The sequence below is a fragment of the Hyaena hyaena genome, unplaced genomic scaffold, assembly GCF_003009895.1.
Source record: "Hyaena hyaena isolate Hyena2069 unplaced genomic scaffold, ASM300989v1 scaffold_675, whole genome shotgun sequence".
NCBI lineage: Eukaryota > Metazoa > Chordata > Mammalia > Carnivora > Hyaenidae > Hyaena > Hyaena hyaena.
Window position 1 is genome coordinate 817,374 of NW_024081303.1, and position 27,104 is coordinate 844,477.

General features: G+C 38.5%; 1 protein-coding gene across 1 annotated transcript in view; it reads left to right on the forward strand.

The window, feature by feature from the left end:
• Window positions 1-444: 444 nt before the first annotated feature.
• KDM4C (lysine demethylase 4C) overlaps window positions 445-27,104 on the forward strand; it is a gene marked incomplete at its 3' end in the record, with an annotated part of 240,575 nt that continues 213,915 nt past the window's right edge. Inside the window, exon 1 of the mRNA XM_039217112.1 lies at window positions 445-668. The remainder of the gene's footprint in view (window positions 669-27,104) is intronic.

Consider the following 27,104-nt stretch of genomic DNA (forward strand, 5'->3'; position numbering starts at 1 on the left):
CATTGCCACCCAGCCGCGAGCCACACATCCTAGCCAGGCTCCCCAGGACATTCTGAGGCCCCACCCATAGCAACGCCACTCTGACGTCCGCCCGCCGGAGGCCGCCATAGGCCCGCGTCACGGCCCAGGACGACGTGTGGCGCGTGGACTCCATCAGGTCTAGCCCTGCGGGAATCCGGTAGGCACTTCCGGGCAAGATTCTGTGCACCTGTTCCTTCCTTCTGGTTAAGTGTGTTCCCCTCTGGAAAAAGTGGACATGCCCCTCCGCAGAGAACACGATGCGTGATAGAGAGCCTAGATTAAGAACAGCACCAAAACTAATCCCAAAGCAAGAAGGCGCCGGGCATCTTTAAGCTGTTTGGAAGTTCACGTGACCCAGTAAGTGCCGGGCCCCAGTGGTCACGTGACAGCGCGCGCGCCCTCGCGCAGGGAGAGCCGGCAGGCGCTGTGCGCGCGCCTTCGCCGCTGCCTCCCATCCCCTCGACGGGAGGGTGAGGAGCGGAGGAGTGATCAGGCGTCTGGGGTCCGATGCGCGTGCGCAGCGAACAGCTGTCACCTAGTGCGGAACAAGTCTTCCAAATTTCCCAAATCTCTCTGGGCCGGAGGCCACCTTCTTCCTCCTCATCTTCCTTCTTGGGGTCGTATCTCCGTCCCCACCCGCGCGCCAGGTAACCGCTTTTCCGGAGTACGGACGAGGGAAAGGTGGGGGGAGGGGCTAGGGCAGTCTTCTCAGCACTGCCCCCCTCAGCGCAGGGCCGCTGGGGGTGGCTGGCGGCTGGGGCAGCGGGGACGCCGGGCGGTAGACCGCTCGGTCCCTGGCCTCTGCGGCTGTCATGCTGGGGAGAGAGTGGCCAGCTATGGTCGCAGCGGAGGGAGGCGGGAGCCAGTGACAGTCCGCTCCGGCCCTCTCGGGGGGTTCGGTCCCCGCGCTCGCCGTTCTCCCGGGGGTCGGAGTCCAGGTCGTGCTCCTTGGGGCAGAGGAGCGCGCGGGTGGTCTAGGAGTGCCGACTCCTTTCCATTCCCCTTCCAGCCTGATCAGCGGCGGACTCCGGAGAGGCACGGCCTGCTGCGTCCTCGGTGCCATCTCTTCTTTGGGACTGTCACGACCCGGGGGGTGAAGGCGGGGGCTCGTCTCCAGAACACCTCGCAGCAGGCAGGCAGGCTCTCTCCCGGGTTCGTCCTCAGTTCCCGTGCTGCCCTTTTGGTTTTTCCCGCAAGAGGCCATTTCTTCCTGCAGTACCTGAAGTCACGATGCGGTGTAGACAGTGGGTGCTTAATAAATGAGTTGGATCGCTTCGCGTGGAATGCCAGGCATGTACAGGACGTAGCGTAGGGTGGGGATGTGGAGGAGGGAGGCAGGCCTGCGGGGGCTCCGGGTTCGAGCTTGGCTTTTTCCTCCAGGCTTACCCAGTGAAACCTGCAGGGCTTGGTTCAAATGCTTTCCGGGTAAACTCAGAGCCAGTCTTCCCCTAAGCTGCACTGTGCAGAGCTTCACGGGCTGGCTTCGGTTGTAGGCGATGCCCAGGAGTGGTTTTGCAAGGTTTCTGCTCCAGAAGAGAGGGCAAACTTTTTTTTAGCACATGGTAAATTACACCGAAAGGTGATTTATCAAACCCTGTTTCGGAAATGTAGGTTAGAAGTTGGAGTTTGTTCACTTTTATCTCGGTGAAAGTTTCTGTTAGGCTCAGTTCCACCTAGGTTCGGACCAAATTTTGCCCTATTACACCCACTTGATTTTGCAGTAATTTCATTTTTAATCCAGCGAACTTCGGCTTCACTGTTCCTATGGTAACAGTTAACTAATACTATAACTTCGAAGTGTTGTGGTTGAAAATTAGTGGCTTTAATTCCTAAAGGTCCATTTTTGTTTCTAAGCACTTGGTCCTCCTTTACGATCATTAAGTCAAATTCTGCCTTGCTTGTCTCCTCCCAACCTCCCCACCCCCCCACGCCCCTGTGCTTTGTTTTGGAATGTATTATACGGCTGTTCCGGTTTTTTAGGCCCCTCTTTCTCCCAATTTAAGGCGTTATGAAAAGTTTGCACATTATCTTTACAACACTCCGCGAACTTGTAGTAAAATACAATTTTAATCGGAGACTTGTTTCGTTTAATTAGCAGATTTTAATCGGTTGCTTTTCTAAAGTTAAAAATATTTGTTTTAAAACTTTCTGTAGGTGCACAAATGCTTTTAAAAATGCCTTAGCCTTTCTATAAGAATGAAGATTTTAAGAAGCTGAACAGATACATAATTTTTAAAAAGTTAGTTAGATGTAAATTTCAAATTAAGAATGAAAATCTGGTATTTTGAGTTCTCTTCTTGACACTTTCTGAATCACCCAGAGGTAGGTTAGGTGCATAACTAACCTTGGGGTAGTCTGTGAATTCTTTTCTTTCTTTTTCTCGTTATCTTGTCATTGTCTCTTGACTGGCTTTTTCTGCCTGTTAGAATGTTAGGGCTTTGAGAACAGGTTTTGTTTTTTCCCTTTGCTGTATTTCTAGCAATTTACCATGATACCTGGGATGCTAAAAATATCCTCTCTCTTTTTAAGTAACATCTTTATTAAGATGTAATTGATATACCACAGAATCCACATATTTGAAGTATACCATCCAGTGGTTTTAGTACATGCATAGAATTGTACTATCACCACAATTAATGTGAAAACATTTTAAAATTTAAATTTTTTAAAATTTTAGGGTGAGAGCGAGAGCGAGAGCGCAAGAGCATGCAAGTGGGGGGGGGGAGGGAGGAGGGAGAGAGAATCTTAAGCAGGCTCCATGCTCAATGCGAGGCTCAGTCCCAAGACCTTGGGATCATGACCTGAGCTGAAATCAAGAGTCAGAGGCTCAACCAACTGAGCTACCCAGAGGCATTAATGTGAGTACATTTTTATCAACTCAGAAAGAAACCCTGTTCCTATTAGCAGTTATTGTCCCTTTCTTTCTAGCTCCCATCCTTTCTAGCCCCAGGCAGTGACTTATCTACTTTCTGTCTCAATAGATTTGTCTATTCTGGACATTCTATATAAATATAATCATATAATATGTAGGTTTTGTGACTGGATTCTTTCACTTAGCATAGTATTTTCAAGGTTCATCTGTCATGTAGCAACTATCAGTACTTTATTCTTTTTATGGCTGACTTATATTACATTGTATGATACATTTTTGTTTATCAGTTGATGGGCATTTGGGTTGTTTCTAGTTTTTGGCTATTATAAATAATGTGCTACAAGCATTCATGAACTAGTTTTAGTATGGATGTATGTTTTCTTTAATCTTGGATATATATGTAAGTACTGGAATTGCTGGGTTCAACATTTTCTCTTGAGTGAATGGATGGATGAAGGAGTGATAGTGTTGAGATATACTGTCTCTAAGCCTTTGAGGGGCCTGTTCTGCTCCACTACCCCTTCTAGAGAGGTCAGAAGTCTTTGTGTGGGGCTTTGTCCTGAGGATAGTGATGTGTTTTCCTTGTCTGGATGTTTTTAAGATCATCCCTTTATGTTACCCTCATCTTTCTTAATACAGCTAATGATTATTCCCTTGATACTAATTTATTGGTTATATACTTGTTAGAGATATGGTGATTAAACAGGTATATTCTATATTGTCATTAAACTCAGTGGCTAATGCAGGTCTTTCAGTCTTTTAAAATTTGTATTTTTTGTTAATATGAATATTTAATGCTCCTCTGCCCACCTCCATTTCTAATATGAATTTCTTGGGAGTTGTGCAAGAGTTAAAGTCACTTTTTTTCCTTACTTGCTACCAGTGTAGAAGGTTGTGTGGAACCTAAAATACAAATTTAAAATACTGGATCACTGTCTTTTTATTCCCTGCACACTCCCAAAGGTTTCCATTTCCCTACTTTCATGCCCTTTGGGGGAGAAGATGCTTATCATAGAAGTGTGCACTTGCACGGTCTAACTAACCCTTTTCCCACTTAAGCAGTTGGGACTATCCCATCCTTCTTTCCCCAGGGGTCAAGTCCTCTCTACTCTCTCAGTAAGGCTTTGCCCAGCCAATCTCCTCCTTCCACCCAACTTTCTCCCCAGTTTCCTGGCTGGGTAGAGCCTGGTGCCCTGCTCACATTTGTGTTCTCTCTGCCTGGACTGCTACCCTGACCTGTGTGCCTTTATCTGGTTAATTCCATTTCATCCTTCAGGTAGCTCATCTCAGTTGTTACTTCTTCAAGTTAGTCTTCTCTCAATAGTGTACGCTAGCCATAACAGCATTCTGTAATCTCCTTCACAGTCTGAAACAATTATATCATTAGCTGTGGATCACTGTTTACTCTCAACCTCCATGTATGCACAGAAAAAGTTCTGTACAAAATGTTGAAAGTGGTTAGTTACTTCTGGGTGATGACTTATGGGTAATTTTTCTCTTTTGTCTCTGTGTGCATTTTCTGAATTTTCTCCTATATATCGGTATGACTTTTGTGAACAGGAGAAAAAAAAGAAAAATCATCAGTAATTGCTATTTTTATTTTCATAAATTTCCTTCTACCTTTTGTTTGTTTTAATAATCTAGGTGAGATTTTACCAGAGCTTCAAATATGAAACTTTTATTACATTTTGATTCTTTCTCATATATACGGGTAATAGGGAATGGTGAGCATATTTTGCCTTTGGTTGTCTAGGGATAGAATTTCTGGTATTGAAATTTAGCTGATTCTTTGGGAACAGAATCTAGCTCTGATACTATTAGGGTATGATAAAGTAAATAACTCATTTTCCTTTTTTTCCCTGAGAAATATCCTTGCTATACATTTGTATGTTTCATAGTACAGAGTTTTTCTTGTAGAATTGCTTGTTATTTGGGCTGTTTGTCTTATTTTTGCTGAGTGGTTTATTCTGCCTAGTAGTGGGTATATTTCTTCAATAGATATTTAACACCATATATGTGTCATGCACTGTGTTAGATGTGGAGCATACACAGCAAGTGAACACAAAAGACAAGTGATTCCCTACCATTTCCTGGAAGAGGATTATTTTGAATATGAATGTTCAGATACATTGTTGCTCTATATTTGTAGATACACAGTGGCTTCAACTACTGTGGTATTTATGAACTGTTGCTCCATAGAATCTTTTAAGATTTATTTTAGGTTTTTGGGGGGTTTGTATTACACATTATTATGGGTAAATATTTAAGGATCAGTATAATGTATCATAAAAAACCCTTTTGATGATGACTTCTTTTTTTTTTTCTTTAATATCTCTGTCAAGTTCTAGTTTTTAATTTGACATCTCTACTTGTTAACTGTAACCAGCTGAACCAGGATCTTTTCTCTCAGCTCTGCTCCTCTGGGTTTCTCATGCAACTTGCCCCATTTCACTGTTCACTTAGGAAACCTTTGAGTTATCCCAGGTATCTCAGCCCTCATCACATCACCAAACCTTGTCCCTTCTGCTTCCAAAATATGTATTAGATCAGGCCTCTAGTCTCTACTTGGCATCATCTCAGCCACTCTAGCTTCCTGCCTATTCTGTTCTACTTATGATCTTTTAAAATGCAAATTGAATGATTCTCATTGCTCTCAGGAGACTTAAAATTCCTGCATTATCTCTTCCTATCCCAAGCAACCCCCAAACCTTATCTAGATGTTTTTAGTTTTCTTATGTGCCCTTTGGCTTTTCTGTTTCACAAACTGTACAGGCCTTTGCCAAAGTGCTGTTTTCTGCCACACTTTCTTCCCACTTTGTTTTTGGTACATCTTTCCAGTCTCTGCTTGAATGTACTTCCTGAGAGAATCCTGACCTGGCTCCCCCTCAATCTAAATCTAAAGCTCTCTTAAAGATAATCCATCTTAATTCCCTAAATTTTTCCTTCCATAACACTTAAGCATACAGCAATGGACACAATAGATAAGTGATTCCCTAACATTTCTTGAAAGAGGATTATTTTGAGTGTGAATGTTTAGTTATGCTGCTGCTCTATATTTATGTGGTTATATGATTGTTTCTAAACTGTAAGAATTGTGCAAGGGCAGGGACCCAAATATTTTTGTTCACTTGTATCATACCAGCACACCGTTGTCTCATCAACTCTGTAGTATACTTACTCAAACATTTGTTGTACAAATTGATGACTTCTGCGTATATGAAAAAAATTAAGGAAATTAAAACTAGGGCACACAATAGGAAATAATTTTACCTATCCTGACCCAGCACACACACACACACACACACACACACACATACACACACCTACCTCTGAAACAAAAATTTCAAAAAACAGTACTTTGCCCCCTGTGCTGTACTCTGATACTTTGTTTTGTTCTATATCACATATTTTTAAAACATTGATATAGCACACCAAATTGGGTCATACTCCAGGCTACAGTCTGAACAATACAGTTCTAATGCTATACAAGGAAAATGCTTCATTTACATTAGCCCCTCCCCTCTTTTTTGTAACACAATTACTATTTTCTAATTTTTGTCTGATGGCAAGTACAGGTGCATATAGCTTTACGTACCATCGCCCCATCTTCCACCCTTGCTATTAAAGAAATCACTATTGTTAGTTCTACTTAGAAGTTCCGGCTTGATCTCAAAGGAGAGTTGCTTACAGTCAGGTTGAGAAAAATCTAAATCTGACAATACTTTATTCTCTAGGTTTCTCTGGGCCACAAATAGCCTTACTTCTCCCTACTTGGTTGAACTCATTGCAGGTGTGTGGTAAATCACTGAATTTTAAGGCTGGCCTCATCACTTTCATTCTCTCAGTTTGTTAAAAACCAAACAAAATTCTGAAAATGATAAAGGGATCAAGGCAAATAAGTGTTTGTGAAGATATGAATTACAGAGCTGGCTTGGTAAGGATGTCCCGTTCAGTGGATTATTAGAGCTTGATCACTAGAGCTGTGTTTCTCTATTTATTCACTTTACCAGGACCTCTGCAAGGAAAGCTTGGTGCTATTTGGCCCTCATCAATGAAATATTGATCTCTCATCTATTTTGCTAAATAAATAATGTAAATAACTTAAGTATCTGTCCCACGGGCTATTTTAACTGCACACTGTGATGTGATATTTGTAACTTGGATGAATATTTAAAATGTTAGGATTATTCCAAACCTATGTTTATTAATTTTTAATTGAAAAAAAAATTTTAAATTTATTTTGAGAGAGAGAGGGAAACATACAGCATGATTGGAGGAGGGGCAGAGAGAGAGGGGAAGAGAGAGACAGAATCCTAAGCAGGCTCTGCCCTATCAGTGCAGAGACTGACTTGGGAGTCGAACTTAAAAACCGTGAGATCATGACCTGAACTGAAATCAAGAGTCAGACATTCAACCAACTGAACCATCAGCTTGCCCACAAACCTATGTTAAATGAAAAAAGGCATTGTACAGAATTGTATACATTGCATGAGCCCAGTTATATTTAAATGTGTTTATAAATGTGTGTATGTTAGAAAAAGTATGCTGAAATGCTAATTTGGTGGTGAGATTACTGGCAATTTTGATTTTCTTCCATAAAAATTTTTTAGAATGAACATTGTTCCATTTATAATCAGACTCAGTTGAAAAACAAATTTACTCAACATTAACTTAGTTATTTGCAAATAAGAAAAATAACACCTTTATTAAATGGTGGATAGAGCCCAGGTTTCTAGTGGCTGTGTTTTGGGAACCCATGTCCAAGTGGGATGTCCATTCCACCTTCATGATACATAGTCTTGAATTGCACAGCAATCCATATTTCTTCTCCTAGACTGTGTTTTTTTTTCCCCTTTCGTGCCTATATTATCAAATTTTATCTTATTCATCTTTTTTGCTGTAATAGGATTCTATCTCTTCCTGTCCTTCTCATGCATGTTGATAATGAATGTTTCACTGATGGTTGTCCATAACATGATAATTTGGAAAGTCCTAATATCCCTTATTATATCCTGCTGTGTGGCGTGCATTAAAAGGATGGAGAGGATTTTGGATGAATTAGGGATATGCAGATGATATCTTTTTTTCTGTTAAATTTGTCTAGTTGTAGTGAGACTTAACAAACAAATTGGAAACATATAGTGATAGTTTAGTTGTGTAATCAGGATACATCAGTAAATTTTTCCAAACCTCTGTTTGAAATTGTTTATTCTTTTAGTACTCAGGCCTTAGTAGTTTATGCATTTGAAAATATATTTGATAACCATACAAAATAGATATACTAAATATTGATTTGTTTTCTAGAGAAGGAATTGGAAACTTGAATTTAGAGAGAAATACCAAAGTAAGAGCAGTTGGATAGAAAGTATCGTGTGTGTGTGCGCGTACGCACCTTTTGGAGATTTCATAGTTCTGTTCTCATTTTTAGTATGGCAGGTTGAGAAATCTGAACTTTCCCAGTTGATCTAGAGTATGTCAGGTATTAGTGGACTAATGTCCTCAATGTCACCTCCTAATCAGACTCACAAGAAGAATTACAACCTGGATCCAAAACATGCTTGTCTGTTCTTCATGGTTCTTTCTGGGAAGTCTTGCTTTTTGGAAATGCACATCATTTGGTGACAGGCAGATCCCAACAGATGGACGTGGGTAGTGTCGAGGAGTAATCTGAAGAATATTGTTTTAACTGCTGGTCTTCTCTGACCCTCTAGAGTACTCACCTTTCTCAGAACATTCTTTGTGCAGGTACATTTCCTGCTTTTGAAATGAGGTTAAAGAAGAAGTCAAATTCTTCACTTTGGCTCTGTCTTTATCTCCATCTTCTAACTAGTTTTTCAGCAGACATTTGTTGAAATTCTGGTCCTAAGGATATTTGTCTCTGATTCAACATCAGTCTTGTTGCTTCTTTTCTGTTTTGTGAATCGATCAGATATTTGGAAAGATCACAGGCATCCCTTTGTGGGGAAAACTGATGGTACAGGTTTTGTTTTATTTTTTGTTTTGCAGGCTGCTTATCTCACCCATTTTGTTTTTTGTGTTTAACTCTCAAGAGGAACTAGCACCTGAAATTTGGACACTTTCCTGAGAACTCTGAACATTCGGGGCAGCTTTCATTAGCAGGTGGAATTTAGACCTGAGATAGAAAAATTCATTCCTTTTTGATAATTTAACTTAGTAAAACTCATTATAGTATATACATATTAAATGCATATTATTTTAAAATGGCAATGAAAAGTATTCAACAGATGAAACACTCAGAAGATATAAATGGGTAAAAAGTACATACTCACACTTTGCCGTCAGACAACCAGTTTCCCTTTTTTAGTTAAATACTATATTTTTAGAAGTTTATTTATTTATTTTGATAGAGAAAGCACTAGTGGAAGAGAAGCAGAAAGAAAGGAGAATCCCTGGCAAGCTCTGCACCAATGTGGGGCCCCAACTCAGGAACCATGAGGTCATGACCTGACCTGAAATCATAAACTTAACCTAAGACTGAGCCACCCAGGTGTCCTGGTTAACCACTGTTAAAGATTTCTTTTAGGGCTTTCCAGAGATATTTCATACAGCCTATGTAAGATACTTTGGAAAGCATGTATATGCATACATTTCTTTTTTTACACATTTATCTATTGTAGCATTTATACTTGCTGTTCTGAATATTTTTTCATTTACCACTGTAACTTGAATGTGGTTTTTAAAATATGAGTATAGGTAGAGCTCCCTCTTTTTAAAATGATTGCACAGTATTACATTGTATGCAAATACTGTAATTTATTTCACCAGTGCAATATTGAAAGTGATTTAGGTTGATCCTGTTTCTATATAGTGATCTATTTATGTACCATCATTGCCTCAAAGATTTAATTGTGGTAGCTTTATAACATCTTTTCAGAACTTTTCAGGCTATTCTTATTTATTTTCCCTCATTTTTAATTTAAAATTAATATGTCAATCTCTAAAAACCTATTTAAATTTTTAGTGTTTATTTATTCTTGAGAGACAGAGCATGATTGGGGGAGGGGCAGAGACAGAGGGGGAGACACAGAATCCAAAGCAGGCTCCAGGCTCTGAACTGTCAGCACAGAGCCCGATGTGGGGCTCGAACCCACGGACCGTGAGACCATGACCTGAGCTGAAGTCGGTCATCCAACCAACTGAGCCACCCAGGCGCCATGGACAGTGTCAGACTTTTAAAAAATTTGCAATTATAGGGGCACCTGGGTGGCTTAGTCGGTTAAGCGTCCGACTTTCACTTAGGTCATGATCTCGCGGTTCGTGGGTTCGAGCCCCGCGTCGGGCTCTGTGCTGACTGCCAGCTCAGAGCCTGGAGCCTGTTTCAGTCTGTGACTCCCTCTCTCTCTGACCCTCCCCCGCTCACGCTGTCTCTCTCTCTCGTCTAGAAATAAATAAAAATATTTAAAAAAAAATTTGCAATTATCGAACAAAGTATTTTCTATTCTTAAAAAAACTTAATGCTAAGATGATGCTTTCTCTGCCTTGTGATCATTGTCTATCAGGTAATTTACTGTTAAATATAGTATCCATATTACTTTAGAATATTTTTTACTTACCTCAAAAAGATTTAGCCCTGTGTCTGCATTTATACTGAGTTTTTTTTTTCTTTTCTCTGACTGCATTCTCTGTACCTTTGACAAATTGAATCGTAAGATCTTACATTTTCCTGCATTGCAATGTGAGAAATTGCTTTCACAAAACATTATAAACTACTTTCTAGGTAAATAGATTTATTATTTAGAATTACTGCTACTTGTAAACTTTCTTTTCCTCTGCCATTAATGATACATTTATGTCAAAAAATCCTCTCAGATCAAAAGTATAGATAGGATGCATAGTTCATATAGCTAGAAAAGATTTTTATCCTAGTGTACAAATGATTTTCTGCACAAATTATCTTCTTTTAAACTTTTCTTAAGTTTATTTATTTTCAGAGAGAGAGAGAGAGAGAGAGAGAGAGCGAGCGTGTGCACAAGCAGGGAAGGTACAGAGAGACGGAGACGGAGAGATAGAATTTCAAGCAGGCTCCGTGCCATCAGTGCAGAACTTGATGTGAGGCTCAAACTCACAAACCATGAGATTGTGACCTGAGCCAAGATTGAGAGTTGGATGCTTAACTGACTGTGTCACCCAGGTGCCCCCACACAAATGGTCTTTTAATGTTAAAATCATTGTTGATGTTATAGTTGATGATTATTTAAAAGTTATTTTACCAAAAGAGCACACTTGATTGTTCTCTTAATCTGTAAATTAAAAGGTATTTATAGTTATGTTGTTGGTTGTGTAGCAGAGTAGACTAACAGGAGGAAACCCAAGCAATGTTTTTTGCCATTATAAGAGCTTGAATACAAATATATAGCCCAGTCACAGACTTTTCAATTAAAATAATGTCACAAAATACAGTTAGAAGACAGCTTAAAGCTGTTAAGGTCTTAATTGGCCATGCATGTCTGTCTTACTTTTGGTACATGTAATGTACCAAAAGTATGGATTTGCCAAAATTAAAAGCTGGGAGTGATTGTTGGTATTATAGAAAGATTGTTTATATTAAATAATGATTTTAGCATGGAAGCTTATTAAAAACATTTTTTTTGGTTTAATTTAAGTATATTTCAATTTTCTAAGTATTTTCAGAAATAATATCATTTCTATTGGTTGTTTAATCAAAGTAAAAAAGGTTTTCTGTAATGCTTGGGGCATGGAAAAGACATGGTACAGTCCTATGAATTTACCCAGAAACAATTACGTGATTTTCTTGTATCCCAATTTTCTTTCCTTTGACAACCTTGTCCTGATTTTTGTGTTTAGTATTCTCTTGCTTTATCAATTGTTTTAATTAAAAAATATTTTTATTTTTATTTTTATTATTTTTAAGTAAACTCTACCCCTAATGTGCAGCTCTAAGTCACATGACCTGAAGACCAAGAGTTGCTGCTCTACTGACTGAGCTAGCCAGGTGCCCCAGTATTCCCTTGCTTTAAAAGGATTTATTTTATATGTGTTGAATTAATAACAGATAAAATTTTATTTTTTAGGTTTGTAAAAATAGACATATTGTTTGAATAGCCTGGCACTTAACTTTCTGAGGTTCATATGTATTGTTGGGAGTAGCTTTGGTTTATTGATTTTCACTGCTATATAATATTCCACTAATTGAATATACTCTTATTTATTGATCTTCTGTCAATGAACATTTTAGTTGCTTTCAATTTTTAGCTGTACAAAAATGCTACTGTGAACATTATTGTACAATGTCTATTATTGAACATACACTATAGTTTCTTTAGGCCCCAGAGCAGAGTTTTTGAACCTCTGCACACTTGACATTTAGTGTTAGATAATATTCTTTGCCTTTTCCCACAGTGCCCATTGGTGGTCTTTTCTTTTCTCTAGGAACTCTTATAGCATTTATGTTTGTACCTTGAATTTGACTCAGAAGTACATACTGCCTTGTATTGTCAACTTTGCTAGGATTCCTTAGCCTTCTGGATTTTCAGTTTCTGACAAAGGGGAAGAAGGAATTCCTGGTCAGTTGTCCAATCTTTATTATTATTGCTGTTTTCCTTCTGAGTTTGGTCAAGCTAGGTCAATTACCCAGGAAGGAACTCTTTTTACTTTTGGATTCTGTACCCAGAGCCAGATGGAAGCATATTTTAGGCACCCCAGACTCCCTCTCTACCTCCTTGTCCATTTAATACTCTACAGCAAAATCTCAACAATACCTATAATTATATTTTCAAAGCTGTGTGACCTTGAGTAAGTTTGTTATCTTTTGATTGATATATTAATTGCAAACTGCTGCTCTGCCATTAAGTAATGCAAAGATTCTTCTGCTTTGGCTTGGACACCCCTCTTTTGGGATTCATGAGTAGAGTCTCAGGATGACTTTGTGGTATCTTCTGTTTTCTTTTCTGTAGTGAGTGTAGCTCTTTGAGTGTAGTCAATGCCTGTGTTTTGCATTTTGGAGATGGCTTTCTTATTGTAAGATAAGAAAGTTATTTTTTTCTTCCTTCTTATTGTCTCTGGGTCCTTGAAGTTAAAGAATTTTATTAGGCAATTTCTTTGATTAATCTTTGGATTTAGCTGTAGAAACAGAGCTGTCATTTGAAGAAATGAATGATTTAGGAGGGATAGGCAGTAAGATCTGAAAATCTATGTGGTTTGGAGGAAAACGATGAGACTAGTTATCTTACATGTCACACTTTGATGTTACAATGATTTGCAATCGGAAGCCATGTTTACTGAGAGAAAGGTTCATTAAGAATGTTACATTTGGAAGATTTATCTATTTAAGTAGAGGTTGGGGATATTGTAGAGTTAAAAGCTTAAAAATCAGGAAGGTATTGATTAAATAAGGACTTAAGCTTGGATAAGTTACTTATCTTTGTTAATGTAAATAATTAGTTCCTTCCATCCCTCTATCCTTTGGCCCTTCCTCTTTTTCACATATAACATTGGGGCCATGGAGGTCTTAGAGGTCATGTAGTTTACTGTTTTTAGACTTATGTATTTGAAAAAATAAGTTAGATTGACATAGGATTGCCAACTTTTAATTTTCTTTCCTTTTTTTGGGTCAATTTGCAATTTTCTAGAATAAAAAGTATCAGAGAAAACTTACTGTCCAAAAAATATCAACAAAGTAGAAAGCATTCTCTAAGAATAAAAACTGGAACTTTATGAAATATTAAAGCACTTTAATTCCTTTTTTCAGAGGATTGGTGGAACCACTGTTCACCAATTTTAGGAACACTGAATTTGCTCAATTTCCTAAATTTAAGGGTTACTAACTCTTAACACTAACGAAGATGCGGTGCTTAGGTGATGTCACTGTGTTATTGATGGAGGCACAGTTCAGCTCACTTCTGTGACTGTGATCTAATCCAGTGGCTCTTATTTTTTGGATTCATGTATGATATATTTTTGAGAGTGACAGGAGCTGTGGGTCCTTACCTTGGATAAAAAGCAATGGAAAAGAATAACATGAGGACTGAAAAGAGTACGGAATTACAGATGAGACCATGAAAAACTTAGGCAAATACATTTGAATAGACAGCTTTCCAGAAAAATATAAATTCTGAAACAGATTCAAGAAGCAGTAGAAATATTATGGCAGATGGTAGCTACATTTATTGTGGTAAGCATTTCGTAATGTATATATTATCATTTAATCACTATTTTATACACCTGAAGTGAATATAATATTGGGTGTCAACTCTATTTCAATAAACACACATACACATTAAAACACACACAAAAAAGAAGTAGTAGAAATATACCATTTAAGAGAATTGATTCTTTTTTGTAAAGTTTTTTTCTCTTTTTTATAAAATTTTTTCATGTTTACTTATTTTTGAAACAGAGAGAGACAGAGCATGAGCAGGGGAGGGGCAGAGAGGGAGGGAGACAAAGAATCCAAAGCAGGCTCCAGGCTCTGAGTTATCAGCACAGAGCCTGACGTGGGACTCGAACCCACAGACTGTGAGATCATGACCTGAACCAAAGTCGGACGCTTAACTGACTGAGCCACCCAGGTGCCCCGAGAATTGATTCTGTATTTATATGTCTTACTGCAAAGAAAATGCCAGGTTCAGATGGTTTTGCAAGCTAGTTCTACAGAGTATTTAAATAACTTAATTCTAACCCTCACAAAGTCAAAGTTTGTCTTTTTTGGGAGCATTGACTGCCTCATTTTTTTCAGGCTAATAAATCTTAATGCTAGCATTAGACAATGACAATATGATTAAGGAAAATTACAAGCTAGCATCACTTAGGAAGATAGGATGTGAAACCTTAAATATTAGTACAGATAACTATAGTGTGATATATAATCAGGTTGGAAGCATTCTAGTAATACAGGTTAGTTCAACATTAGAATCATATATATTTTTTAAAAGTTTATTTATTTTGAGAGACAAAGCATGCGTGGAGGAGGGGCAGAGAGAGAGGGTGGAGAGAGAGAATCCCAAGCAGTTTCTCCACTGTCAGAATGGAGTCCAGTGTGGAGCTTGAACCCATTAACCGAAAGAAACCATTAACCTGAGCTGAAGTTGGACGCTTCACTGACTGAGCCACCCAGGCGCCCCAACTTTAGAATCATATTTAATTGCAATAATAGATAAAAGAAGAAAACCCGTTGTAACAGATACAGAAAAAACATTTGATAAAATTCAACATTTATTTGTGATTTAAAAGCAAAACCAAAAACAGCAAAAAACCTCCTAGAGAAAGGAATAGAGTAGAACTTTTCTAACCTGTTAAAGGGTACTTATACATAGTAAGTATTCTAAAGGTAAAGGTTAGAAGCATTCCCAGTATATTAAGACATTCCACTGTCACTACTTCTCTTTAGCACAGTGGTGTCCTAGACAGGTCAATAAATGAGAGAAATAAAAATAATAAGTTTTGTGAAGGAAAAAACAAAAAAGCACTATTCTCAAATATAGGCAAATTAGTGGAAATGAGATTATAGCTAGGGTGGCTGGATATGAGGTCAGTTTAAAATTTAATGACATTTAATATGCCAGCACAAAACGAAAAATTCTTAGGTTAAAAAAATACCAAAATGAAGAATGTTCAATTTGTTTATTTTCTTAACATTTATTCATTTTTTGAGAGACAGAGAGAGACAGAGGGTGAGCAGGGTACGGGCAGAGAGAGAGACACACACAATCTGAAGCAGGCTCTAAACTCTGGGTTGTCAGCATAGAGCCTGACACAGGGCTTGAATCCAGGAAATGTGAGATGATGACCTGAACTGAAGTTGGATGCTTAACTGACAAAGCCACCCAGGCATCCTGAAAAATGTTCAGTTTAAAACAAATATATGTTCTTTTTAAGTGTTAAAACAAAATGACCGAATGCTTAAAAAATTAAAGACAAAAAAAGGGCTCTGGAAATATCCCACATTAAAGAATACTAAAGAGACATGACAGCTACATGCATTTTCTAATCCTAGATGGAATTCCCTAATAGAGGGGAAAAAATGGTATCAAGTATCTTATTTGGTCACTTGACAACATTGGAACACAGAAATTGGATACAAGTATTATATCTATGCAAGAGAAGACCCCTATTCTTAGGAAATGTACTCTAAAGTTTTTAGGTGTAAAGGACCAGGATGTATGCAACTTAGTTTCAAATGCTTCAGGGAAAAAATTGTGTGTAGGTGACCTATTAATGGAAGGAGAGAGATGAGAACACAAGTTGATAAAGCAGCAAATAGGGTAAAATATTATTAGATGAATCTGGGTAAAGTGTATGCAGGTTTTTCTTTTTTTCTATTCCAGCATTTTTTCTGTAAGTTTGAAGTTCTTTCTAAAGAAAAAGTTAAAAAAAAGAAGTAGCAATAGCAACAAATATAAGAAGAAACCCACAAAGCTTTGTGTTTTTCTTTAATTCACGTTAGACTGCTTCATTGACTTTTCTTCTAAAGCATGAGTGGAGGCTTGGCAGTATGGAGAAAATAAGGGAAATGGCTATCATTAGCCATGTGGAAAGACTTTTTAAAAAAAAAATTTTTTTTTAATGTTTTATTTATTTCTAGGAGAGAGAGAGAGAGAGACAGCATGAGCAGGGGAGGGTCAGAGAGAGAGGGAGTCACAGACTGAAACAGGCTCCAGGCTCTGAGCTGGCAGTCAGCACAGAGCCCAACGCGGGGCTCGAACCCACGAACCGCGAGATCATGACCTAAGCGAAAGTCGGACGCTTAACCAACTAAGCCACCCAGGCGCCCCATTAGCCATGTGGAAAGACTTTTGACAGTTTTTGACCTTTCATTATTATAAACAGAATGGTTCTTTCCCAAGATATAGTGTAGGTTTTATTTTGGTTAAAGATCTGTATTATATAAAAAAAGATACATACATCTATTATTTTATTTCTACTTAAAACTTGCACAATAATTAGCCTATCTTTTGTTGTAGGGCAAAACCATTTCTTTGAGAAAAGGTTGGAGTCCTGCATTTCCTCTTTTTCATAGACCACACCCACAGTACAACATCTACCACTTTCAGTTTCTGTGTTTTTAAAGTAGAGTGAGAGTGAAACACTTGAAGTAATATGAGCTGGAATCCTAGATTTTACAAATCCTTCTACACCCTAACCTTTTGCTGTTGAAATTCTCACACTTCATTTGACATCCGTCTTCCCTTTTGTTAAAAATCATCTCATCTTTACTGGATCATTCCAGTGCTCGCTTCGGCAGCACATATACTAAAATTTACTGGATCATTCCAAAAGATTCTACTTATATCTTATAGAAACAATAACTTTGTTGTATTTGCACTTACTCTATTTACATAATATTTAATCATGTCAGATAATTGGCACAACTGGCATAAACTGGATTGGAAATAAATACTTGATTGCTAAGGATGCAATTCAACTAGTACTTAGACATAATAAACATACTCAAGTCTGCTGTATGATGTTTTTCAGAGATAATATATAGTGTGTATCCTTGATCTGGTAAATTTGTTAAGTAGAAGGTTATTGAGAGCTTCTACTATAGTAGGCCACCAAGAGTAAATAGTTGTAGGTGGCTGGCTAGTTTGTTTAGTGGCTCAATTAATAATTAGTAGTCAATATTACAGAATGAATTTTGAGTCATTCAAGTTAATTTCATTAAGATATACCAGTGAACTGATTGTTAGAAAGGATTACTAGTAAAAGGCAAACAGATATGAAGAAAACATTGATTTGATTTACATCTGCTATTTTTTCTTTTCTTTTTTTTAAAGTAGGCTCCATGCCCAGTGTGGAACCCAATGTGGGGCTTGAATGCACGACCCTGAGATCAAGACTTGAGCTGAGATCAACAGTTGGACACCCCTACATCTGGTATTTGTATACCAGGTTTCTTTTCCATTCATCATTATTATCAGCTTGTATTTGATAATTTTATCAGTCGTGATTCAGTGACAGATTATGATTACTGCCCTGGTTAACTTAAGAAGAAAGGGATTTGATATTGGAGCTGTTGAAATTTAGAGAGTGGGCACTGGGCTGGGTCTCCAGGGACCCATTCCCTGGATGTATCCTAGAACACTACTGCTGGAGGTACTGCCAAGGGAGCTGTCGTTTCTGCCACAAATAGAAAACTGAAGAATCAGGGTCTGGGATCATAGCACCATAGCTGAAATCTGGGGAGAAGGAGGTTGCTGCTGCATTTGTTTGTTCCACAAACATGCTGTCTTAGTTGTCATCTAGAGGTCAGTAATAGTGCCAGGACTGTTCTTAAGAGCCAAATTACCTGTGCTAGTTCTGTTCCAGCAAGAAGAAAACCTTGTGGTCTCCAATTTGTTCCACACTCTGCCCAGTTTTGAATTCAAGTCTCTTCATATTGGAAGAATTTAAAGCATATCTGGAATGCCTGTTGCAATGTAGAATTCAGCTCTTCAGACTATCCAGTCTCTTGCAGGTGCAAACTCTTGGAGTGTTTATCCTAGGACTTCCATTATGCCTATGATGTCTGAGGCTTGGTTTCTTCCCTTCCTTCTTCCCCCCTCAAATCCCTTTCTGGGGATGTGCATTCTCTCTATTCTACTTCTTTCTGCTAATGTCCTCCCTTTGGTCATTCTTTGTTTATGCAAAAGGAAGAACAGTGGCTGCCCCGGCCCTTCATGGCTTTGTCTGTTCCCCAATTCTGAGTTCCGGGGGAGTAATGGAGCTAGTGTAGGTCAATTGCAGTATGCAGTATTGGCTGTCTGGGCTCACTGCTATGAGTAGGAGAAATTCTTGAGAGGAAGGAGGGAAGACAGCTTCCATGGGCTGAAGGGTGGGAGAGTTTTTCTGAATGGTCTTATTCAAAGGGCTAAGGCATAATTAATTCTCATGATTTTTGGTAGTTATGTTACGTAAAGTCACTGAGAATATTGAATTACTGAATTCTGAGGGGAAATACTGGGTTTGATTTCTGTGGGGCTTTGATCACACATTTTTGTCAAATGAGCTATATATCACCTTACTCTTTGTGTATTTCTGTTTTTTTAAATGTTTATTTATTTATTTTTGAGAGAGGAGGGAGAACATGAGCTGGGGAGGGGCAGAGGGAGGGAGAGAATCCCAAGCAGGCTTCTCACTGCCAGCACAGAGCCCGAAGTGGGGCTGAAACCCACAGACTGTGAGATCATGACCTGAGCAGAAATCAACTGAGCCGCCCAGGCACCCTTGTATATTTCTGTTTTAAAGACACACCTTATTTAATATTTAATTGTTGATTCATTAACATTGAACTCATGCCAGCAGCACTGTAACTTATGCCTGAAGTTTGTCATAGGACACATTATAGTTTTCTTGCACTTAGGAACTTATGCTTGGGGGCTGTTTTAAACAGCTAAATCATCAATAAGAAACAAAAAATGCAAATACCACTGGCACTAAAGAGAGTGCAAAAATATATTTGTTTACAGTTTTGAGGTTTGAAACAGGAGGAGGGATTGCCTTGTTTGACCTCTGCTGAGGGATGTGCATATTGGCTGATTCAAATATTTCAGTACTGTGAATGTTTATGAATGACCATGCAGGTGCCACAAGTATTGGTTTGGGGGTTACAAATAAATTTTAGCAAGTAGGTGAATTTGCAAATGCAGAAACCAGGAATAATGAGGGGTGACTGCATATATGGAGCGAGGGTGAGAAGAGCATTAAAAATGACACTATTGGTGGGGAGTGTTGCTCAGGAAAGGCTTTGTAATGCAGTCTATGTGTGAGATAACCCTGGCCTATGGTATTACTGCCACCTGTGTACATGTTCCCTCTTGGACTTCTAAGCTTTTTGAGGATTGGTCTGGTCAGTGCTGGCTGAGAAAGGCAAACAGGACTATGGATGGATTGAATGTACTAGGATTGGGACTGTAGGGTAGAGAAGCAGATTTTGTAGAAAAGATTCCTTTTGATCCCTATTAACTTTTGGATTAAAATTTGTCTCTGTCGAGTTTGAGAATCATCTCCAGATGGCTCTGCCGAGTAGGTATTTAGATTTGCTGGACTTGGATTCAGGGGAGAGAGGTCCTTGTTGCATATTTCTGAGGTATTGGTAAGGACAGTTGGATGAAATTTCCCATAGTGTCTGTCTGTGACTGATGGAAAGGAAAGACAACCACAGAAAGAACCTTGTGGTATACCAGTAGTGAAAGATTTGGCTCTGGAGGAGTGCAAAGAAGAGTTCAGGGTAGAGGGTGGAGTTAATCATGAGAGAGTGAATGGAGGATGGTATATGTCCTCATCTGCAGAAGCTGTACTACGGGAGGACTTACCCAGTTTTAAAGGCTGCAAAGAGACTGGGAAGAGGACTAAAGACAGCATGTAGCCTATAGCAATTAGAAAGTCACGGGCAGCCTTTTCCAGAGTGATTTCAATGCACTGCTGGATGGAGATGTCAGATTGCAGCGAGACTGATGATTGAATAGATGGAATGGACAACATGAATGTAGGCTATTCTCTATTGGGGTGAATGTAGGTTATTCTCCTTATAGGAGGGATAAGAATCCAGTTCTGGGGTTGCCTGACTGGCTCAGTCTGTAGAGTATGCAACTCAATCTCAGGGTCATGAGTTGAAGCCCCATACTAGGCATGGTACCTACTTTAAAAAAAGTCCAATTCTTTCTGGCCTTTAGGTATGATCTTACCTTGACCTGGCTGCCTCTTAAGTGAAGTCACAATCTGAAATAAATATACAAGGTGATTTACTTCAACACCCATCGTAATAGTAATTTTTAATAAAATGCCAATTCTGTTTGGTTGAGATTACCAGTGTGATGTCAATTTAGTTTAAGTGCCAGAAAGCCAAGTAACTGTCATTGGCTACAGTAATCTTTTGTTTAGTCTAATGCTTCAACCTAAGGATTTGGGTACAGACTAATTAATCAACATTGTTGTGGCCATTGTACTGTTAGAGATGAATGGAAACTTTATTCCAAGGGAAAAAGATAATAGGATTTCTAACAATTAGGTGGTTGTTGTGTTGTATAGGCTATGACTGAATAGAATCTGTCTCCCCCCAACCCTCATCTCCCATTTTCTAACAGTTGCCTATTTAGTAGACGTTGACTGTTGATAAAAGAACTCTTTCTGCCATTCAACATTACAAGTTTAAAATAACAGATAAGGCAGTTAGAAAAAGTCTGAGTTTTGAATCTAAAAGGTTCAATGTTCTAATTTTTAAATGAGGACATTCTCATGTTTATAAGAGTATAGATATGTATATACATACCTATAAAACATATTAAAGACCCTTTATTCTAGTTGTGTTACTGCTTTTTGACAATATTCTTTTTTAATTTTGAGTAAGCTCTATGCCCAGCATGTAGCTTGAAATCATGACCCTGAGATCAAGGGTTGCTTATTGACTGAGCTAGCCAGGCATCCATTGTGTTATTCTTCTTTTAATCTTATTTTTTTCTCCTTTGTTACACTATTCTACTGTTTTCCTGTGCAGATATCTGGTGGCCAGTTGTTGATGCACATAGTTTTTATTCTTTTTATTCTATAACAGTCTTACTTTTCATTGGAATAGCCATATAAGTGATGGTGTATTCTTCTCAGTGCATCTTATCAGGAGGCACATGATATCTAATTTTCTTAGTAGTGATTTAGTGTTGAAGTCTTTGATAGCTTGCTTTCTTTCTGGAACAACATGTTCTAGTCACATCTTATACACGTCTTGTCCCAGATCTGGAATTAGCTTTTTCTTCAAATATCCCTGGTTCTCTTTATTGAAATATAATATTTAGAGACCATAATTTGTGTGCAGTAACTTTTGTTACTGTTTTGTCATTGTTTCTAAGTCTTTTTCAGTGGGCAATATTAGAAGATAAACATTTTAAGAGAAAAAAAATCTTGAGTTCATATTGCTATTTCAAATTCTAATGAAAGATTAAAGTTTTATGTAATCAGAGGTTTTATACTGGCATTTTTTTGATCCTGAGATCAAGACCTGAGCTGAGATCAACAGTCAGACACTTAACCACTGAGTCACCCTGGCACCCCTATAATGAAACTCTTGAATCCTAATGACATTAGCATTATTACTTACTTGCTGTATCTTATAGTATACCTGTAAAAGTTAAAAGAGATCCAACGCTAATATTATTACTAACAATCTGGCAAAGAAATGTAATTTATATATATTTTAAAAAATCATCCTATATCCTAAAATATATCCTGTTAGAATTTATGGGCTAAATACTGTAATTCAGAGTTATTTAAGCAATTTCCTTGTTTGCCTATGTCACTGACTTATTATACAGCTAATTTGTTTTTCAGGTTTTATGCCTGGCTTTTTTTTTTCTTTTTGATTTTGTTTTTAATTTTGTATATCATTTACATGATTGCTGAGTTAAAACTGCATAAAGGGCTATACTCACAAAAGTTTTGCTTCCTTACCTGTCTCTTCTTTTCCCTATAGGTAACCATTTTTATGGGTCTGATCTTGTTTCCTATACAAAAAGTAGAGTATTATAAACTCTGTTCTGCACGTTGCTTTTTTAATTTAAGAGTGCAATTTGGAAATCACCCCAGATCTGTACTTAGAGATCTTTCTCATTCTTTTTATGTTGCCTGAACTCTATTGTAGGAAGTACCACACTGATTCAACCAGACTCCTATTGGTGGACACTTATGGAAGTGTAAGAGATAAAGGAAGGAAAACCAATAAATGACTTATGTAATTAATATCTGACTCAATGCATTTGAAAAATTGATGCAAGACTGAAGTGGACATATAAGTTAGATATTATTATTGTAAGATTTAGTGCTGGGAAGACTTTTGGGTTTGCAACTACAATCAGTTACACTGTGGGCATTTCATGGAAGGAAAATTGCTTCTCCTGACCCACTGAAGTCTAGACCTGGCTGTAGTCTGACCCAGGAAAGGAATGTTATGTGGGGTGGGGCCAAGAGTGAATACCTGATAATTTTGCTGGTCAACACCAGCATACTTAATTCTGAGGAGATGACATCCTGAGTGCTCCAGTATTTGTTAATCTTGCCAGATCTTTGGTGCACGAGAGAAGAAGCCCTGCTCAGTTGGCCCAGGAAGATGACTTCTGCCTGTTCCCATCCACCAAGGGTATAAGATTGCTGTGGTCAGGATTGTGAGTTGGCCAGTATAACTGTTGGAAAGAATCTACGTGTTTATTTGGATCACTTCTCTTCAGGAACCTTCTCCTGGGACCCATCGTAACTTCTGTGCAATAAAAGAAACTTTTACACAGATTCATTTGCTGCCTTGACTCTTCTGTCCCAGAACTATCTCCCTGAGTCAAGCTCCCATTCTTACTTCTGGTCTCTGTAGGCTGGTAGAGCAAGGTGGACTGTTGATTTGAATGGGACCAAGAAGGTTAAAGAAAAGCAGCTTGGGTCCCCTGGAGAGGATTGAGGTCTGGCTTAGGCAAAAAACGATTAATAGACTGAGGATTTTCTTTGCTATCTTGCCCTCTAATTTAGGGCTCCAGGCATATGATGTCTTGGGATGACAGAAGAGGGGAGAATTTAAAGCCCAGTGTCCCTGTTGTGGTTCAGTTCCTAGATAGACACTGCTAATGGCTAATATGGCATTTTCATGGTGGTGTGCCACTTTTCTACCCAACTGAGAAAGATTAAGAAGTCAGATGAAAGGTCAGAGTATTATAGGCTTTACTATTGGTGAAGCTGGGGTTGGAGAATGTGGCAGTCTACTATGTTCCCATCTCTCTGATCCCTGATGCCTGCGTTAGCTTGCTAGGGCCACCATAACAAATTAACCATAGACTTGGGTGGCTTAAAACAAGAGAAATTTATTCTCTCACAGTTCTGTAGGCTAGAAGGCCAAAATCAAAGTGTCGGTAGGGGCATGCTTTCTCTAAAGGATCTGGGGAAGAATGTGTTCTGTGCCTTTGCCTTAGCTTTTTGTATTTGCTGACATTTCTTGGTTGCAGCAGCATGACTATAGTCTGCCTCCCTCTTCACATAGTATTCTTCCCTCTTTGACCCTTCTTCTAAGGACACCAGTCATACTGGGTTAGGGTCCATCCTCATCAAGCATGACCTCATCTTAACTTGATTATATATGCAAAACCCCTGTTTTCAAATAAAGTCACATTCACAGATATTAGGGGTTAGTTTTTAACACATCTTTTGGGAGGACATAATTGAGCTCATTACAATGCCAGACTGAGGCACTCTGCAAGTAGAAGCTTACTTGGCTCACTGTGAGACCAAACTGGGTGAGCTTCAGTGTTGCAATAGAAATGCCAGACTTCCAGGGTGCCTGGGTAGCTCAATTGATTAAGCATTTGACTCTTGATTTTAGCTCAGGTCATGATCTCAGGGTCATGAGATTGAGCCCTATGTTGGGCTCCTAGCTGAACATGGAGCCTGCTTGGGGTTCTCTCTCTCTCCCTCTCTCTCTGCCCCTCCCCAGCTTGCATACTCACAAACTAACTTTCTCTCTCTCTCAAAATAAAGAAATAAACATTTTTTTTTTTTAAAGAGAAATGTGAGATTTCCAGCTGCCTCTGGTGGACTTGCCACTTGGGAACTGAAATAGAGTAGGTAGTCACACCTGTTCTTTCTGGGCCTTGACTGCTTAGTTTCTTTTAAAATCTCACTGTAGGGAGGGAGGAGTGAGGATTGGAAAGGATGCCTCCAGTGTTCTGGCAAGTGCATGTCAGGAACCGTGGGGGAGTGTTCTCTTCTAATATCAGCACAGCTGGTAATCATGCCTTAGTTCATTTTCTTCTTAGTTTAATAAATTATCTGCTTAAATGGTGAGTGCTTTATCTCCCAGGGTTGTACTTTATAGTAGATCCTTAAGTGTTCCCTTCGGAGACAGCAGTGTGGACCAGTTCTCTGGGTAGGCATTTCTAAGAAAATAATACCCCTAAGATGAGAACTATCCATTTTTATGTTTTTCATAGAAGTTGCTTAAATAAGAGAACACAAGTTGGAAATACAGGTGCACACAAGAAAGCAATATGGGATATAGATTTACATTTAGCAGGAAGGCTTCAGCCCCAGTTTCTTTTTGTTATTGCCAAATAAAGATACAAGATTAAAATAAGAAGAAGAGATGTTTGTCCTTCATGATAAGGTAAAACTTTTCAGAAAAGAAGCTTGGGAGAGTTATAGGTGTATGAATTAGTGTTAGACTTTTCTTCGCTTAATAAAAAAGATCTTTAGCTCATTAAGAAAAAATTCTTAGGGTATTTACCAGAAATAATGGCTATTTGGTTTAAGTGGTCTATACAAACATTGAATCCTAGCTCTGTAGAAGCATAACAACAAAGTTGTCATCACAGGTATTGCTGTCACTCACTTTGGGGACTCAGTCTTTAAAGAGGTGTATGATTATTGCATCACCTTCAGCTGAAAATCATAGGTATATTCTTCCCAAAATATAAGTCTTTTTTCTGACTAGGAAATATTATTGCAAGAGCATTTTAAACCTACTTTTCTACATGATTCAGAGAAATAAAGGCAAAAGAGAAAGAAGGGCAGCTGGGAATTTGATTGTAGCAGCATGATTAAATTTAGAAGTGATAAATGTGGATTAAAAAATCCTCAAGGAGCAGAAAATTTATAAGCTACCTTTTAAGGGTAAAGAACGCAAGAAGGAAACCCCAAAATGAAATGAAAATGGTTATTAATGTGCCAAAATGATCAATATCACTAGTATTTAAAAAAAATAAAAGGAAACATGGAGCACCTGGGTGGCTCATTGGGTTAAGATCTGACTCCTGATCTCTGCTCAGGTCATGATCTAATGGTTTTTGGGATTGAGCCCTGAGTCAGGGCCTGCTTGGAATTTTCTCTTTCCCTCTTTTTGCCCCTTCTCTGCTCTCTCTCTCTCTCTCTCTCTCTCTCTCAATAAACTTAAAAATAAAAGAAACTTAATAGTAGACTTTTTTTGCCTGTCATTTTGGCAAAGATTAGGGTGGTGGGAACAACATTAAATTTTCATATACTTTAGTGTATTTCAAATTTTATAATGATCATATATTACCTTTATAAATTGAAAAAGGTCTGCAATGTAAGCTAACCAGGTCTTTCGTATATGTACCTGATTTGTAGGTAGAACTATTTTTGTGTAGTCAGGGAGTAGTGACATGTGGAGGCAAAGTATGTTTCACAGGCCAATTAGCAAACTGGGCAGGGGTTTAATTTGATTGCTACTAATTCGCTGCATATCTTAACACTCTCCTGGCTTCAGTTTCTTGTCAGAACCATTGTTCTGTATTTTAGGCCAAAAATCTTGTATGTTTCTCTCACTTCTATCAGGAAATTCTGTTCCAAATATATTTGCAATCTGACCACTTCTTACTTCCTTCCACTGGTCAAAGTCACCATTTTATTTTGCCTGGATTGATGTAAATTGCCTCTGTGCTTCAGTCTTGTCTTTGCTTGGAACGGCAGCCAGAGTGATGATCCTGCTCACTGCTTTGCTTAAAATCCTCCAAGAGAGTTACCTTAGAAAGTCATGTCATGTCCTTGAATGGAAATGCATGTAGCAAGAATGGGAAATGTACAAGAAGGGGAAGAGCCCCAGATTACTTCCCCCAAACTCCTCCCCTCCTCATCTCCCCTCTCACTATTCTCTCTCTTAAGAGTTCCAGTCACACTACATCCTTGCTATTCCTTGAAGAGCCCAAGAGGCTCCTTGCTGTTGCTTAGTTCAAAATGCCTTTCTTCCAGATATCTGCAGATTTATTCCCTCTCTTGGGCATCTGAAATGTCTTCCCTCACCTACCCTGTATAAAATAGCTACTCCCTGGTTTCTTTTTCAGAGGGTTTATGACTTATTTATTGTCTATTTCACTCCACACCTGTTAGGGTTTCTCTGCATTCCTTCCTGAATGCCTACTCAGCAGTTAGGCATTCAGTAACTGTTCATTGAGTGACTGGCTGGATTTCTCATTTCTTTCCTAGTGGCTTTTTCCTCTGCTAGAGAGCTACACATGCCATCTTTGTTCTTTGGCCAGGAGAAAAGTAAGGCTGCCTTCCAGGTACCAAATATTTCTACAAAGGTAATCTGAGAACTTCTTCCACTTTTTCACTGCTCAGATTTTTATGTTCTATTATTCTTTATCACAGGCAAATGCGTTTGTTTTCTAAGTAGCTTTCCTGTGTTTGAGATCAATGCTTTCCTTTTTCCTGCATTTGATATTATTTTATGTATATATTTTAACATTTTGTCAATTATTTCTTCATTCAGTTG